This window comes from Haliotis rufescens, unplaced genomic scaffold (assembly GCF_023055435.1).
Source record: "Haliotis rufescens isolate VD_foot unplaced genomic scaffold, xgHalRufe1.0.p SCAF_5, whole genome shotgun sequence".
NCBI lineage: Eukaryota > Metazoa > Mollusca > Gastropoda > Lepetellida > Haliotidae > Haliotis > Haliotis rufescens.
The window spans coordinates 47,639,251-47,651,735 of NW_025964223.1; positions in this window are offsets into that span (position 1 = coordinate 47,639,251).

Genomic DNA, 12,485 nt, shown 5'->3' on the forward strand with positions numbered 1-12,485 from the left:
AGGGATTGATATTGTGAGCACTGTTCCATGCCGTCGGAGTAAGATGACACGCAATCAACCAGAACCTGACCACTGATCCTTTTAGTTACTGGGGACCTATAATTGTAATCAAGAATCCCCACGGGGGTACGTCGGTGGCAATAATGAACATCACACGAAATATATCAAATGAATATTCACTCAATATATTTGGCCCAAAGACTATGTATGCGTATTAGTGCCAGATTAGTGTAGATGATTCACACACAATGAAGCTCGCCAAGAATGGACATCACACAATGTTAATGGGACGGGCGGACACTACAGTTGAGGTCATCCAGAAGGGACATTACAATATGCCCATTGGACTAGGACTGACACTACAGTTGAGGTCACCTAGAAGGGACATGACACAATGTCAGTGGGACAGACGGACACTACAGTTGAGGTCATCCAGAAGGGACATTATAATATGCCCATGGGATTAGGACTGACACTACAGTTGAGGCCACTTAGAAGGGACATGACACAATGTCAGCGGGACAGACGGACACTACAGTTGAGGTCACCCAGAAGGGACATTACACAATGTCCATGGGACGGACGGACACTACAGTTGAGGTCACCCAGAAGGGACATTACACAATGTCCATGGGACGGACGGACACCACGGTTGAGGTCACCCAGAAGGGACATTACACGCTGTCCGTGAAACAAAGACAGACACTACTTTCTTGTGTTAAATGAAACACCTGTTAAAGCCTTTGGTCAACTCGTATGCATGTACATGCTGATAGTGAATGTGTAAGAGAAATTATCCCTGAAAAGTTAACAACCAAAGCTCATTGTTATCCCGATATGCAGTCTACATAAGTTTGGAGAAGGAAATAACATAAGAATCACATGTACAGGCGATGTGTAAGAGAACACCAGACTATCAAGCCATCTGTTTATTCAAACAGGGGAGTAGCGAAATTGGAAGCGTTATATCTAACGGTGTTGCGTTATCGCGTGGAACCTACGTCAGCTTACTGAAGCTTGGAAGGGTCACTCTGACTCGAACACGATTGTAATACATGTATAACGGTTACCATGACAGCCGAGAAATACCAAGACAATAATACCCCCCCCCCCCCCTAGTAGCAGCAATTAGCATTATGTTTGAATAACGCATAGAAATGATTACATGGCCCCGATAGTATGATTATATCCGGAATAAAATTTTCATCACTCTTTTGCCCCTTCGCTCAATATTCGGCAAATATACGAGACTAATTGCTTATTATTCTCATGCGTTGACGTTTTAAGTTAAGTTAAGAACCGTATTCACGTTACGGTTAACAATGTAAAAGAATGCTAGTCGTTATTTTTTTATCTGAAACAGTTACAACAGAAACAGTACAATGTCATAACACCAATAGACTTTTCTAATACAACACTCTGGGGTTCCAAGAGTGCACACCACAGTGTTTTACTATGATTTGACGTCATTCGCATGATCTTCGAAACGGAGAGACGCCTTAACTGCCCACGTATATATCGAAAGGGTGTAAGAAATCAATGCATATTCCTGTCTTAACAATGTCACTATTGCGCTTATTGTTTATCTACATTACATGTTGGATACCGGTAAATGCGGTACCCAAACAATACAATGCGTACAAACAACCTAGTGACTTATTTATGGTGCAATTATTATGGAGTTGATCACGACTTACGTCGGTGTACAGCAGTGAACTCAGGTCAATACCTCCATGCATCACAACCTTTGAAAATCAATAAACGTAAACTGGACGGGTTACACTATGCACTGGCTGAGACACTGCTAATGCTGTCTATACACAATTGTGTGTAGGGTGGTGAACGGGTACATTGTCAGCGCGAGACACTCTCGGGACTGAGACATGGCTAATGCCGTCTATACACGATTGTGTGTAGGGTGGTGAACGGGTACATTGTCAGCGTGAGACACTGTCGGGACTGAGACACTGCTAATGCCGTCTATACACGATTGTGTGTAGGGTGGTGAACGGGTACATTATCAGCGTGAGACACTGTCGGGACTGAGACACTGCCAATGCCGTCTATACATGATTGTGTGTAGGGTGGTGAACGGGTACATTATCAGCGTGAGACACTGTCGGGACTGAGACACTGCCAATGCCGTCCATACACGATTGTGTGTAGGGTGGTGAACGGGTACATTGTCAGCGTGAGACACTGTCGGTACGAACTGGTGGTGCGTGAGTGAGGCTGAACGACGCTACCAGTTGTATTATAGTAACGTCACAGAGAGGCGTATCGGACTAACACTCAAACCAATAATTATTATATCCGATTATCATCTTACGCTTATATAAATCTTTGGAGTGATTGTTATCTCCAATACCATTGTGTAGCTATATCATCTACTTCAGGGAAAAAGGGATTGCATGACTTAATGGCCATGACCGGTATGTTTAACAGCTATGTATAATCAATCATGTGACTTTGAAAGTGAATGTTAATACCGATTGCGACAATCGAACAACTCGTCTAGATATGGGCATGTTGACGACAAATCCTGCGTGCAAATAGTACCACGACTGTCCTCAAAACGCCATCACGATAACAAACCTCTAAGACCAGCAAGTAGAAGAGTTCTGAACTATAGCTGAACGGGATGTGTAGTACGCCACACTGCGATGTGTTGTGACAGAACCATGCTCACATCATTTCTGCATACATGTCCTGTGAATACACTGTGATAACATTCAACCGGGAATATTTACTTTCAGGTAACATCAACTACGATCGCTTAAACGTCTTCACTGGATAACTCTTACACTTTCACGTTCACTCAGCCTCACTTAAATAGTATCCCTTGCAAAATTTTCAGAGAATAAAAAAACATTTGATAGCACATGTATGTATCTTGACTTAAAGGGGCACTATTCTTAATGATGTGGTGTTCAGGGTATATATTTCTAGACGTTGTAACTAGCGACTCGAGTCGTATTGAGTTTGTTTGTTGTTTAACGCCGCACTAGGCACTTTTTCAGCTATATGACGGCTAGAGTCGTATTGAGACACCATGTAGGTGTAATTATGCTACTCGTCAATTGCTTGATTTATTTACATCGTAAAAGTTACAAACAATTTGAATTTGGAATGACTTGAATTAACTTTGCCCGGGCTACCAACATGCTTACAAAGGTGTGCGATCTACACCATGATAATAAACACGTCATAATGACGTCAAGTATGAGTGAATGAGTGAATGTTGTTCCAGCCTAATCATATATATTCTAGCAATATCTCGGCGATCTGTACATAATCCAGAGTGTTCAGGCAAATCAAAGGTTGCTAGATTGGAAACAAAGGTACGATGACACAAACATGTAATCAGACACACACTATAACCACCCAATCCTCATTTTAATCGATTCTTTCAAATTAATATGACAATCTTTATGGACAGCGTTTGTCTGGAGTCGCTAAAGGTAGCTGGTGTGGTGATAAAATCAGTTTAATCAAGTATGTTGGAGGTTCGAAGAAATTCATAGTTGAGATGAAATGAGACTACAGCCTCTGATATATGTGCCGATAATGTTAATGGTGCACAGCTGATTAAGCAATGTAGCTGTGAATGCCCCACCAAGCAGAATACGAACATGAATGACTTCTCTACAATGAAATCAATATGATAATGATGGTTTGTTATAGAAGGAGAAAATCTCAGGCTATGTACATCTATTTCTATGAATCGCTTTCCCATCTAAACACCCAGTAACTCTGAAAGAGGTGAATGGACATTCTCTCCATCTAATAACGTTGAACTAAATCTTGATACTGTACGAAGGCTGGGGTTAGGCCGTCTGTACTTAGAGTGTGTGAATATCGCCAGCAGCATTACAGCAACATCAGGCGGCCTGTAATACTCCACTCATGATGTTGACCAAGCAAACCTGTGACTGAAAGTACCATCATGACCAACGATCCACGCCATCGTGGCACGACGACGCGATTCTGCCAAGTCACAGCCTGACCACCCGGCCCATTTCAATAGAATGTTAGGATCACCAAATGATTATTGGGCACCCACTCTACACCGGGGGTTCTACATCACACAGACGAATCACGATAGTTTTATACTGTACCAGATAAATACTGTACTGAAAGTATTTGCAGTAATCAAAACAAACACAGGCTTGTCACCTTCAGTCACCAGATTTCGTTACCTGCACATATTGCGGTGGTGGTATAAAATAGTTTTATTATCATTCCGTTTTGTTTCTAAATGATCGTTTGATCAAACATTTTGCTAATTCCTTGACAAAAAAAAGAATGAATTGAAGTGTGTTCAACGTTGTACAGACGATACATTTCTTATTCAGAATGTGCCAGATTTAGGCAGATATCCCAATGCGTATCTGACCTGTCACCAATAAAGACGCGAAATGTATCTATGTGTAAAACAGTTTGTAAAGTAACCAAATGATAGACGTATTTAATTGATAACACATTCAGATTGTAATGGGACAGATTCAAATTCCAAGCCGAACAGTGTGTTGTTAAAGTTTTCACGTTGGATAAAATGCTATTTTGATCTTCGTTGCCACCCAGTGCTGGAAGAGTTACATCCCTTTATAAGAAGTATGTTTGCGGCGGTAATGGTCGGCTGTTCTGGAGGCTCCGGTTAATTGGTCCCCAGTAACCTGTGATTGTCGCGAGAGACTAAATGGATCGGATGGCGCTCCTTCGGGACGCAACTTTGCACATTATACCCATGCTATTTATTTGAAGACTTTTAGAGTCATTCTAATGCGTGTCTCTTTGAAGCAATGTAACCTTGATATATGCATTTCTGTCAGATGTGGTTCCCCAATCATCAACACAGCAGAAACAACCCTGTGGTGTTTCTACGCAGATAAAGATGAATTCAAACGCCTCACAACTCTAGGACCTTAAACAAATAGCCGTTTTGTACAATTGATAGCCTTGGCTTGGATTGACTGTCATGTGTCTTTAGTGTCGACGTAAACGTGATCCGATGGCTTTCCTACCATTTGTAACGTTAACAACTGTACACCTGATAGAACTTGACATTTATACGATTAGGGGCTCACTCTGGCAGTGTGAGTTCGAATCCTGGATGGGACTCAACCCAAAAGTATGTACTTGACTAAGAAAGTGTTATCCCAAATATAACATTTGTTACATTTGACAACTTTCTAAATGGCAGTGTGTATTCATAGATATAATATGTCTGAAAAATGAAGAATGTGTAAGAATGCTTTGCCATTGCACACCACACCTTCGAGTGAGTGAACATGGTTTTAAGGCACCTTTAGTAATATTCCACGCGTGCCACTTTGCACACTGGGCTATCATCCCATCGCCCACATTGATCCCAGAAGAACAAATATTAGGTGATAGTGGTCAGTGGATCAGTGTTCACTCGAATAACAGTGTTACATTTCTTGCCTCACTACACTAGAGTATTAATCAAATAGGCTTTGCACAAATACAGAACGACAATGAAGTTACGATTGGATCTTCACAGCATAAACTTAACCATTAACACATAATTTTTTTCCGGATTTCACACATAAAGCCTGTACACATAATAGTTGGTAAAACATCTCCCGTTGATTTGAAACCCACGCTGCAGAACCGACTAGCATTCGGTCGCCTAACTCCTGGGCCACCTCCCCTTACATTTACTTCTCAAACTCCGCGGGAAATGTTTCTTACAAAACACATAACACATATAGTTTGACGGCGAGAGCTTGAAGAGTTACCTCCCTTCGAACTAGCTGCCATGTTGAAGTCAATGCGTGCAGGAAACACTCTCCTTCCAGTTTCTCATTATATATATGAATTTACTTATATATTATAGTCGAAATCGTATTAGTCTAATCACGTATTGGCGAAAAGGTTTTCAGACTGTTACATTCATTGTATTTCGTTTTACAGAGGAGAAAATATGCATCATTGTATTCACTAACAAATTAAACACACGGCAAATTGTCGAATACTAAATACGTGCCGAGTGTAATAAACAGGTAGTGTGTGTGTGTGTGTGTGTGTGTGTGTGTGTGTGTGTGTGTGTGTGTGTGTGTGTGTGTGTGTGTGTGTGTGTGTGTGTGTGTCTCCCTTCCATACTTTTGCTTATTGTTGGACGATACCTTGTATGAATCTGTTATATCTTTTCTATTATTTGTTTGAACAAATATTCCCTTACATTTGCATACGGATTACGAAAAAAGACGTATTCTTCCAAAATCAAGAAAAGTTCAAAGGTGATCTATTTCTGTGCAAGAGATTCACGTCCTGTCTCGCATGTTAAGTGTAAACCAAATCCAACCAGTCAACACTGAGAAATTAAACAGTAACCGTTGAATCCGCGCGGTGATACAATTTTCACTCAAGCGCTCGTACAATCCCGTTGTTGCTTATCGCTGATCCATATGACAAAAGAATTGGACATTTGCCGAAATAATTTATCATTTACAGAGCTCAAATAAATGCCCATACTGTAAACACGAACTTTAAAATGAATGCATAATCTACAATAATTAACTGTATAGTCTGTTTCCAGGTCATTCTCGTTTTGAAAAAGTTTCTCATTGCACTGATTTCAATCCATGTAACATTGATTTTAGTCAAACTTAAGAGTCAAATTATTGCCAAATGACAAGAACTTAAATACTGTCGGAAATGCTAGAAAAATGCTTTTCTGGCTTCATTTTATAAATACGATCATAGGGCGATGAAAATATATCAATATAACGCAAATCTACCTTATCTGGTCTATCCTAACTGACAATATGATTAGTCTTAAAAGGTACATGTACAGGTAAAATGATGATAAACTTTGTTCGTGTGTTGCCATGTATGTATGAAACGGCCTGTAGCCCGAGGTAATTACCTAACACCTGTCCAGAGGTGATGACCTCACACCGGTCTGAGCATTCTCACAGGTGCAAATGTCACCTGAGTTGGGGTTGGTCCTAAAATATTGCTGTTATTGGACTTTATACAGATATGCGTTGACGGGGTAGAAATTTAGATATGTACTGCATTATATTTGCTTGGCAAAATGTTTAAATAGTTAAAAGCTATGAAACGGGATGAGTATTGAAAGGTTGGTGGCTATTGAATGAAGAAGTATTTGTTGTTCTACAGATGATTCTACAGATGATTTCTTCAGCCGGCGACCCGTGAAGATCCGGGTTAGAATAGGTCTTCAGCAACCCATGCTTGCCGTAAAAGGCGACTTTGCTTGTTGTAAGTGGTCAGGCTCGCTGACTTGGTTGATGCATGTCATCGATCCCAATTGCGTGGATGGATGCTCATGATATCAATCACTGGATTGTCTGGTCCAGACTTGATTATTTACAGACCGCCGTCATATAGCTGAATATTGCTGAGTGCGGCGCAAAGCAACAAATAAACCTATCTTCAGCTGGCATCTGACTCAGTCGATGTACTATCACCAAAAGGTATGGTAACTAGTGCAACAAGAATGATATCTATGCCGTCCAGTTGTCGGAACTAACGTTAATTTCAAAACGTGATCTTCAGCCTTTCACTATGCCTCTGGTGTCATTCTAGCAAAGGCTTCGTTGATCAGTTCAGTTTATTCCTCAGAAAGACCCACCAACGTTGGTATATAAGAAAAAGTATAACATATATTCATAATATAATAAAAATATCAATATCAAGATGACAGGAGAATTTGCAAATATCATATAGGGATCAAAGGTTACAATGAAATATGATAGAAATGAAGTAACAAGAATCTCATACACGTTTTCTAACAGCTTCAACATTTCTAAAGTTGGTATTGATGAAGTTTTCTCTAATGCTGGATAAACATTGTTTTGAATTTATACATGTCAGGCCATTCAGAGAGATCTTTAGGTATGTACATAGACCGCCACTAGGGGAAGTGCTTTACATCTAAACTGGTAATGAAAATCGTCACCAACCGCTTGAGAACTACATAAATTCCACAAACGTTCCACTCTTGGGATATCAGACCAGCGTCCAGTTTCAATTGGTAAGTCATGGTTTGTGGTTCTAAATTGTAAGATTGGGTGATCAACTTTTAGGCAGATAAAGATATTTTTCAAGGGTTATATTTTCTTTAAACATTTTATAGCACACACCTTTAGAAGTCTCAGCAATGGAACTGTGATCAACCCTTGATATATGAGAGGTTGAGTGTTGTATTATATCTTGCAAAGAACACTTTACAGTTAGCCTATATATCCTCACAATGTCTGACTGGCAAACATATGACAAGGTGGCAGTGTTGTGCCACCAGGACATCTGTCGTATACTTCACTGGCTTCTTATTCAGGAGAATTTTCTCCATGAGTTGAACTTTCGGTTTCCGATGGTCTGAAGTCGACATTGCAAGATGTCAGATATTCCTGCATGGTCGCCTTCAGACTATTCATGGTTGGCGCGACAGTATCCGGTCTATGTCTATGAACACATCACAATTCATTTCCTTATGATAATCACCAGTTTTGCTTTTCGCCTTAAAACTAGCTCACGTCCACCATTAAGCACCAGATCACGGGTTCCAGTGTGCAAAGCAGTGACACGATTACCTTTACCTGATGGTACCATGGGTGCTCTTCATCCATCTGACGGTAGCCACATGTAGTTAGAGGAATGATTCTTTTTCACCCAGGTTCCGTCACGGTAAATGGTCTGGAATACCAGACTCCGATAGTCATGAAAGGTGCGGAGATAAAGTGACCTCATAGACAGGATGGAATATACTTGCAGTGTATCGAAATCACATCTCGTTGAGAGCAATAATTAATGTCGTCCGGGAAACATTAATTGTGATTTTAATTTCCTCCCGAATTCTTCACCAAGTCGGGGGTACCTTTTGCTGATTAAGCCTGTACACTGTACGCCTAAGAACCCCTGTATCAAAGCTGTCTAACATCCGTTTACGTCCCGTTTTTGTTTAAGAGACGACCCCTACATACTGTAGGCTTGTTGGTATGAAAGCCCCAGAGCTTGGGCAGATCGGTTATAAACCCGATCTAAACTAATAAATGTTTTTCCTCATTTCCTACTACAGACCCCATGTCGTCTACCATGGCTATGGCTATGCAAGTGTAATGCAACATGCGTCATGGGAGGGACAGTGTTGACAAAACAAAGGCAGCGTCATTTTGTTATACCTAAGATGCACATCTAGAATTTTCCCATAATGACTTGGTTTTTTTGTGTGAATTAGATGTTTTATAAAGGCAATGTTATTATTATTATTATCATCATCATCTTCTTCTTCATCATCATCATCATCATCATCATCATCATCATCATTATTATTATTATTATTTACAGATTAAAATTTTAAAATGCCGCAAAGAGGGTTTTGGTGATCCTGGCACAGTCAGGCTGGTCAGGTTCATCATCAGCCCAGGGCCCTTGCCCCCTCTACACGCATCCCAGACAGCGAATGCATTATCTGCATCTGCATTACCCAGATTGTCAGAAGGGCTGTGTTACTGGTAGCAAACCCGGGTACTCTCCCAATGTCAGTCAACAGATTGGGAGGTACCAAACCCGAGGCACCGAGAACAATGGGGGAGTCGGACAACTTGGTACTTGGGATGCAAGCGTGACATTTCTAAAGTGAGATCAGCATATTTGACATATTTTTTCCTGAATCTTGTCAATCACGTTAGTGTCAAAGGGGACAGAAAATTCAATAGCATAAACGATTTCATTGGATTTATCAAAAAGGACAAGAACAGGTTTGTTGGCCTGGATACGTCTCAGGGTGTAAATGGGCCTATTCCAAAGAATTTTGTATTTATCATTTTCCATGACGCCCTCTACATATTCCGGGTCGTACCACGGGTGTCAAAACCACAAGCATGGCGAGGACGGTAATAAAATGATCGAGCTACACCATCATGTTGTTTAAATTGTTTAAGATACCGTGTTTGTGCCAAAGCTGGGCATCCACTGACAATGTGTTGGACAGTCTTATTAAAGTCATTACACAATCTACATTTCATATTTACATTTTGATGCAAAATCACACATTGACGGGTTCGAGTGGGAAGTGACTGATCCTAAGCAGCAAACAGAAAGCCTTCTGTTTCTCTTTTCAGGCCAGACGACTTCATCCAAGTGAAGGACTCTGCAGGATTGCTGATCTTCTCAACACACTGCACATAAACTCGATGCAGCGGTCGTTCAGATAGCCTCTCCTTTAAAAACTGAGTCAGGGCCGACTTGATATGGCACTTCGCTTGGTTGACACTCATTTCTGTACCGTCCAGCAGTACAGAACCATCAACAAAATCAACACCGACATTGAGATTATATCCCACATCCTTGGCTCGTTTTAGAAAACTTGGGAATGCCTTGTTTTCATCATGTCTTGACATGCTTCACAGGACTGCCCTCTCTGACCTTGCTGTTTTCATTCGAATTTTCCTCCTGTAAAATTGTCGATGGGACACCTTGTGACTGAAATACTTCAAACCAGAGGTAGGTGGATTGGTAGTTACTCGATATTATAACAGCAACTTAACGGGCAAAAAGCCTTTTCATCATTGGTATCTATTTTTACGAATTTTTCAGCAAAACCACAAGATCGGATGTCGAATTTAATTTGTTATTAATCGGTATTTTCTTTAAAAAGTGATCCCTTAAACTCCTGATTGCAGAGAATAAGGTCAAAATAAAATGAAAGAAAAACTGGTTTGGGAATGACCAGTAAAATGGTTAATTCCAGTTTCCTATAATTCGTCTACTTAAAAATGTCATTTCTGGAATAATTTAACAGGCACGATGGGAAGAACAATTGCTCTTCTCCAAATGTTTCTATATTCTACTTCAGGGAAACGTGAGGTCGGTTAATCCAAGAAGTTAAAGAAACGCGATAATTATGTACACAGCGATGTAACTAAGCAAGTTTTATTCAGTAACCATTCACATAATCATGAGTGGCAATTACAAAAGACACACAATCATGAAAGCACAAAGACGCCCCTGTCAGAATTATATGTTGTAAGTTACATGATGACGCAGTGTTTTAGTCGTCACTGAATCAGCTTTAAATATCCAACTGACAACATCACTCTCATTCTTCAAGGATTAAATAATATCTTAAAATTACACTACCCAGTCCACCTTCTCTCCTTCTATTGCCAGAAACTTTTCTAGGCCCCTGAGCAGTTTGGTGTTGTTGTTTTTAGGTCTTTACGGCGGTTTGTAAATAATCGAGTCTGGACCAGACAGTCCAGTCATTGACATTATGAGCATCGGTCCACGCAAATGTGATACATTGACATGCATCATCAAAGTCAGCGAGTCTGACCACACGATCCCGTTAGTCGCCCTTAAAAACAAGCATGGACCGCTGAACACCAATGCTAAAAAGGATCTTCACAGATGTCAAGACTGAGTAGTAATATAGTGGCAGGAACATGGCTTATAATACATAAATCATTACTGCAATCCACGAGTATTGATATGCAGATGCACATTGATTCTCTCAAGACGTATTTGAGTTATAACATATTTCATAACCGACACAATCAATAGAAGCCGCGGATGTTTGGATTAGTGGCGAACAAACATACAATCATGTTTGTCAAGCGGATTAGTAGTTATACTATTTTATGAGTAATCTCCCCAGAGGCTAACCAGGCAATTGAGTAAACAGGCACATAACTTTTAATTCCTTAATACTCGTAATCTACTCATCAATTACTTCTATTGTTTTAAATTACTTGAAAATACAAAGTGAGCAAAGTGATGTACATTTTAGTCGAGAGAACCACACGACATGTATGTTATTTCATTCGTCAGAGGCATATTAAGGGCATGATTCGAAATGCTATTTTTGTGGTGATGCGCAATTTTGGATTGTTCATAAGACATTTTATTTATATATTTAAGCATACACGTATATTTACTTTTCGTTTTATAAATAAATTGCTGAATGAGTTTCAATAAACATCCTCTGAACAATAATTATTTCCAAGGTAACGCAAAAACAATGTACTCTCTGAGTGTGCGTGCCACGTGCGTGCGGTGTGAGTATGTGTGTTTGAATAATGCAGGGTTGAAAGAGTACTCCTTGAAATACCCTTTCATCGAGTACCTTTACGGTTTTGACAATAGAAATTAAACATAATATAGCTTTGTATTTGTTGCAATGTATATCCCCGACAGTCATGTAATGTCAATGTTCCTGGTGTATGCTGTAGTAATTACTGATAGTTTACATTTGTCTGTGTGTTTGTCTGTTTGTTTGTTATTAGAGCCGTCAACCCCCGCAAGTTACCTTTCAAGCGACACGATTAGCGATAACCACCAGCCTAGCTGCCCCATGCGCAATGTTTACGTCTTCTCGAGTTACAATGAGGTTGCTAGCGATCGCGATCACTCAATCAATAAGTCCCCACAATGTTCCCTGTATTATCTTTCAGCATTTGAAAAACTTTGATGCGGCCCACAATAGCCTCTTT